Genomic DNA, 6717 nt, shown 5'->3' on the forward strand with positions numbered 1-6717 from the left:
GGATGCTACCTATCCCATGAGGTGGCACGGAAGATTAAATTAGAAAATAAAGGTAAAGGGTTCAGTACATTGTCTGACATATAAGTATTAGCTATAAATAATTAAAAATCCTTAAAGTAGTTCAAGAAGCACTAGAAGGAAGTGTAGAAATAATAAAACCTATTTAGCGTCTGCTGCGTAGTGGACCTGAACAGCGGAAGGAGCAGGGTGCTTCTAGACATGTTTAAATGCATATGAGAAAGAGCAGTTCTTAAAGCACATTCTCACTGTTTTAGCTACAATGTTGTCTAAATTGCTATAGAATATAATATAATATTATATATACATACACACATATATTTAAGCCATTAAAAGAATAAACAAGAGAAGTGCAAGTTTCAAATTGATATGGATAGTGATATGATTAGCTGATGTACAATTAGTGAGATTCCTATAATATGCAAAATCAGGCAAATAATATTTAATAATGAATTAATGGTGACTATTAATTAAAGAGCTACAAGATTACTGTCATTCATGTGGTAGGCACTGAATAAAAGTTTTTTTGAATGAATGAACAACTTCTAAATCCACATAGGAAAAGATATTTTTAAATAACATATTTGATTTCCATGTTTCAAATTTATAGCAGATTGAATTCTTCTAATTCTTTCTTGAAATTTAATAGTTTAAAAAATGTCTGCAGTACACTATGTTAAAACCCTTAAGACTGTAATAATTAACTACACACCACATGTTCCTGACCACTGTGTACGAACTTACCTGACCCTAAGGAAATTCCTGTCCTAGAGGTATATTTCAGTATTTGCATTTGAACTGTGGACTCAATTGTCAGAAAAATACAGGAAATTTGAGGATTTATACAGAATAAGTACACTGTGGCTAAATAATGTCAAGAAACATTAGAACATAATCATAGAGCTTAGAGATATTATTAAGGATGCAAAAAGATTCTGTCCACTATATGATAATATAAAATCGTAAAGTCTAGCAACTCTCAAAGGAATCAAGGTCATTACAAGTGTATAAAGGTCATCTCTTAAAAAAGAGATGATAAATACTATCAAGTAAACATAATTTTCTTAAACCATCTGTCATTTAAACAAAATCTACTCAACCAATGGCAGTGAAAATTAAAATCTGCTGTTGTATCACAAAGATGATTAATACAAAACCTGTAGATAAAACTTTATTACGTATCTTTGCCAACAAGCTACAATAGTTACTTGGGGTGATATCTTCACTAGCTACTAAGGCCCTTCCTCTGCTAGTTAACTATCAACAATTAATTTCCTAGATGATGTTGTTTTAGGGGAAATAAACCAAGATACCCAAAGGAAAGTTTTTACTGAATTACATAAGGAACTTGCTACTACTGGGAAAATCTACATTCTAATAACACCTTGAACAGCATCCCAAGGCCAGCTCAAATCTTTCAGCACTTCATATACAATTTTTAATGAAGCAAGTTTGGGGCTATTTTTTCTCTCAAACTCAGACAAATAGGCCAGATAAATAGCTTCAAAGTCAATACAACTTTCTAGGTGACCCGAAAGACAAATGGCACACCTAAAAGACCAAACCCAAAATTATAGGAGGCAGAAAGAAACTAAGAGTAACCAGTTGCTCTGAAACAATGGCACTGGGAAAGAAATACTAATTTCAAAAATAAAGCAAACTTGGGGATATTTTCAAGTGTATCAGAAGAGAATCATTAGATACGAGAGCTTAATTTTACATTTTACAAAATAATTGGCTTGTTAATTCAGCAATATTATAGCCTGACTTTAAATATTCACTCTAATCAAATAAAAATGTATAAAAAAGTGTTCTAATTAGCATTTTGAACAACGCAGTTTGGAAGCTATCGGCTTTGTGCAACTTGCACAGAAAAATTGATGTAAGGATTTCATTTTGACTTACATGAAAATTGACCTAATATGTCACAACTCCAGTTCCCAGAGGATTTTATTCTTTAAAAGCTATGTGATTAACTTTACTCGTGTGTACATCTCCCGAAAGAATTGAGATGCCAAGATATTCCTGGTAATATTAGCTGTAATCTTCCTAAGTTTATATATCGGCACTTAACTATTCAATAAAATAGATTTAACAGCTACATATTTGCATATGTATTTTTATTTCTTAGTCCAGTTTTAAATTTTACAGAACACATGACATCTGATAGCAAAGTAAAATTCATTTTGTGATAGTGCTTAGTATTTTTTCTTTCTCTTTTCTCAGCTTTCTCGGACACAAATACTATTTTGTCTTTCCTCTTTAAACCACAGGCTATTGTATCAAATATTCCTTTCTTTAAGAAACAACTAATTATCCTTAGGAAATGCCAAATTAAAACAAAAGTAATCTGGAAATACTGTTATCTCTAGAGCTAACTGCAATTTTGTGAAGGCTGAAATAAATGCATGAAGACTTTTCTGAAATAACTTTTACATAAGGATAAAATGATTTCTATATAAGAAACAATTACCAGCCACCATTATTAGCAAGCTAGAATGAGCAATAAAAACATTGTATTTGGAATGAGATATTAAAGGATAGCTATTAAAACATTTTACTCAATTTCTATTACACCTTAAAATGAAAGTCATCAAAATGTCATTACAGGCCTTTTCCCCAGATTCTTCAGAGAGTGAATTTAATCATTTCAGGAAATTGAGCGCTATCCAACATTCACTTAAATCCTTGAATTAACAGCAAAGTAAAACAAGATTCAAGATTTATAAGACATTTTATATTCAAATAGGTCCACATACATTCAGATACATACCAGGAAGTATTTGTCTTCAGATACCTAGAATTAAATATTTCTTGGGAAATTAATCACTCGTTGAAAATATTACCTTCCCAAAGACCTATAGTCAGAAACCCTAGTAAAGGAATCACAAGTTGAGCTCTGCAAAAACTGAGTTAACAAAGCATTGAGGTGTCAGTTTAAAAGAAAATCTTTAAAATATCAATTATTTGGAAATTAATTTTAGCCACAATTATTTCTTATGCCAGAGAGCTTATTAGTTTTGACTGCTGTTGTACTGAAGAGCTAAACACACATTGTACAGGTGCAATTACAATAAATAAAGGCAACCTTATGCGTTCTTTCAGAAAACCAGTACTCTGAAGAATTTTCAAGCCGGAAGAGACCTTTGACATCACCTAATCCTAGATTGTAATTTACTGGTTCTAGGAATAAAATCTACATAAAATAAAGACCATTTCTATCAATCCCCAAAGGATCATTTTCTCTAAAGAAATAAAAAGCCACTTATTTCCAAAGCTGAAAAGCAACAGACGAAGCACCTGATTGTATTTTGTTAACAAAAGCTAGCCAATCTGTAGCACAGTGTCTAACAATAAAATTCTCGAAGTTATTCTCTTTGAGTCTTATATATTAAAAATAATGTAAAATAGTCATATTTAGAAAGCTGTTTCCTAATAGAACTGGCAAGAAGGACATGAAATGGTTTAAAAATGGCACCTTAAAAATATGCTGATTTTTTTACCTTTCTGTTGGAGGAGGGTGTCACTTCTTATGGATCCCATTTTCTTGAAGATACTCAGTGCTGGCCGACTTGGAATAAAAAACCATTAGCATAATACTTAAAAAAAAACCTGCCTTACAAAGCCGCAATCTCTCTCAGAAGAAAGCTGATAGTGCTTATAAGCAATAAATGGCCTCCCTGATACCTATTCTGTCATCTTCATCTTATTAGCAGAGTGTATGTTCCCTGCAGCTCCCATCAATTAGTAGATTTAAGGGGACGGGAAATGTATTAGGGCTCATCTGCTGAATGCGGCTGTGGACTCCATTGCCTCTTAATCACTGCATCTCCTTTCTAAGGAGGGTCTAGAATGCAAGGAAGTCCGGGGACCATTAAGTGGCACACATACAGAGCATTCCTGGGAGTCACCAACCCGGGACTCAACTTTCCCTCAGAGAGCCAGCCCCGCGGCTGAGAGCGACAGAGCCGCCCGTGGCTGAGCCACACACAGCACATCTGCCTGTCTGTGCCTCAGCACTTGGCGAAGCAGACAGAGGCCAACACTGGCAGAAAAACTCCTCCTGACTTCTTGCTCCAGCCAAATCCAGGCATTGAGGCAGCCCCTGCTAGGGAGAAGGTGAGGAAATGGAAGGCTCACCCTCCGTCTTCTATCCACCTAAGCCACATCATCGGAATCACAAATGAAATGCTAATGGCCAACTAAATGAATGCCAATTTCCTCCACTTTGCTCCAAGTTTCAGTGGCCCCTCCGCAATAAAAGACAGCTGTTTGTGGAGAATGCCTTGTTCCATACCATTAACTCAGAACAAAACATATTTTTAGTCCGACAGTCATGTTTACTTGTAAGAACTGATGAATTGCTGAGCACCATTTATTACTCCCAGACAAAGACATTCAGCCACAATTTTGGACATAAATCAAGGTACATGCTCCTCAATTAAAAAAAAAAAGAGACTGCTTAAGTCCCCAAAACCACAGAGATTGAGGTCAGACTGGCCATAGCAACCACCAACAGAACTTAGGCCTCCAGGAGGACCTAGCAACCGATAAATGAGTTCAGATCTCTTTTCATCTCCACTGGTGTGAAAGCCAAAATTAAAAAGATTAGATCACCCTGCACCCATTACAAAAGGTGCCACAATGAAAAAGTCATTTCCAGCCTTTGAATCACATCAAATAAATAACATTCATCCCTGCTATAATGAACAACTTTCAAAGTAAATTGAATCTCCATAGTGCTGCTTTCCCTGGCTGCACAGTATTTACATAACAATATATCACAGGAAGCCCCGAATGGGTCTTGTAAATGGGGGAACAGGGATAAAAAACATCTTTAGCCCCGATTACTGTATATTCACACTGCTTTCCCCCATTCCTCTCATTTGAACAATGTGTGGTATCAGGAACATAAACAATGCCTTTAAATTGTGGGAATTGAAAGTTTTCAGTACATTTTAAATGCCTGGAACTCATCCCAATACACTCTCTTTGTGGAGCACAGAGAACATAAAAATCATTTGACCTCCTAAATCCATGCCCTGGACTCATTTTTGTGACAAAGAATTCTCATCTCTGTGTACACTTGCTCCTTTGTTCACACCAACAATTTTTCACCCTAAATATCTGCTGAGTTTTTATATATTACTTTAAAATGAAAACACATTTGCAGATTTTTTTGGAGCGTGCAGCTCATTCATTGTATGTCATTTCCTCGAAAGTACCAGGTATTCTCTATTGTTATAACAATGTCTACGAAGTTTTAGTAATACCTCCACACCCAGTGTCCATCCTTAACACTTTAATCTTCACTCAATGTCTCCTGGCTATTAAATAATAATTAAGCAGCAATCTCCCAAATCACAGCAAGTCTCATAAACTATTGTACATTTCATAGATTTCAAATGGAGTGTGTTCAAAATAAGACAGCTAAATCTATGGCAAAAATACACACCAGCACAATCGTATCTTTTTCTGGCAGCTCACGTAGATATTACTATTTGAACTCCATGGGGAATCTCATTAATTTTTAAAACTCACTGACCTCAGTATGGTTGAGTGTAAAAATAATTACAAATTAAGAATGAAAGAGCATCACTTAATTTCTGCCCAGCCATATGTTCCACATTGCACAAAACATTGCTAACTATCACCAAACAGAATTTTTTCCAGATACAAATTTAAACAGCATGATGAATGTCACCACACAGACGTTAAAAGCAGCTCACCCTTCCTTCCACCAGCCCGCTCACACCTCACCTCCGATGATTCTAGTAACACAAAGCCGGAGAACACAGGTTTGAAGGCAAGTGACAGCCCCGATGATGCCCTCTCGAAAATATTTCCCTAGGAGACTCGCTTTCTATCACAATGTCTCAGCCACAGGGATGCAGAAACGCTAGAATCAAGCATAAATATTTTCTTACCTAAAACTTGTCAGAAGGACGATCTTGTCATTGTTGTCACCTCCAGTGCCCCCTCTCTCACCATCGTGGAAATTGGCTCCACTATGTTTATAGCTCTGTGCCTCAGTGACAGCGGTGACACTCATCTGCCTGCATAGAACCTATGAGGGGGAAATGAGAGAGGGAGGGAGAGAGAAAGAGAATAAGACAGAGGGAGGAAGTGTGTGTGTGTGTGTGTGTGTGTGTGTGAAAGAGAGAAAGAGAAAGAGACTAAGAGAGCCAGAGAGACTGCTGACTTGAGACTAAGAAGCTAAAACCTCCGGCCAAGTCAAGCCTGAACAAAATGATCAAGCTCTGTCCTTCATCAAGAGAGTAGACAGATATATATATATATATATATATTTTCTCGTCCACTGAAAAGTGGGACTGTCATTGGGGATTCTCACCAGGAAAGCGCAGACAGAGGCAGACCTTCTCCAGAGTGCCAGTGCTGCCCAGCAGTCCGTGCAGAATACAGGTACCTATTGTTCCAGAGACAGATATGTAGCCAGCCAGTCAGACTCTGACAGATCTCAGCAAGCCAGTGAGCCTGCCTTCATTTTAACTCCTTCTTTACTAGTGCTTTTTGGTGAGATGCGAAGGTCTTCTCATCACCCATGAGAGATAAATGGGGATGATACAGATGAACTCACTGCAGAAACTAATCCTTTATCTTTTCAAAGGGGGGGGGGGGCTATTTTTGCCACTACTACTGAAATGTTGAATTTGATGCAAGTGTCTTATTTTTTTTTTT

The 6717-nt window shown here is 36.6% G+C and overlaps 1 long non-coding RNA gene across 5 annotated transcripts in view; it reads right to left on the bottom strand.

Moving 5' to 3' along the window:
• Nucleotides 1–6512, bottom strand: part of LOC125616933 — a 92797-nt gene extending 86285 nt beyond the window's left edge. For 4 of the 5 annotated variants that reach the window (XR_007347728.1, XR_007347729.1, XR_007347724.1 and 1 more), the window contains exons 1-2: nucleotides 6371–6512; nucleotides 5946–6085 (exon numbers count right to left, since the gene is read on the bottom strand). This is a non-coding gene — a long non-coding RNA (uncharacterized LOC125616933). Of the gene's footprint in view, nucleotides 1–3521; nucleotides 5920–5945; nucleotides 6086–6370 lie in introns of those variants that run through there. The other variant, XR_007347727.1, reaches the window with a different exon arrangement.
• Between the last annotated feature and the right edge of the window lie 205 nt (nucleotides 6513–6717).

Source organism: Marmota marmota, unplaced genomic scaffold (assembly GCF_001458135.2).
Source record: "Marmota marmota marmota unplaced genomic scaffold, marMar, whole genome shotgun sequence".
Taxonomy (NCBI): Eukaryota; Metazoa; Chordata; class Mammalia; order Rodentia; family Sciuridae; genus Marmota; species Marmota marmota.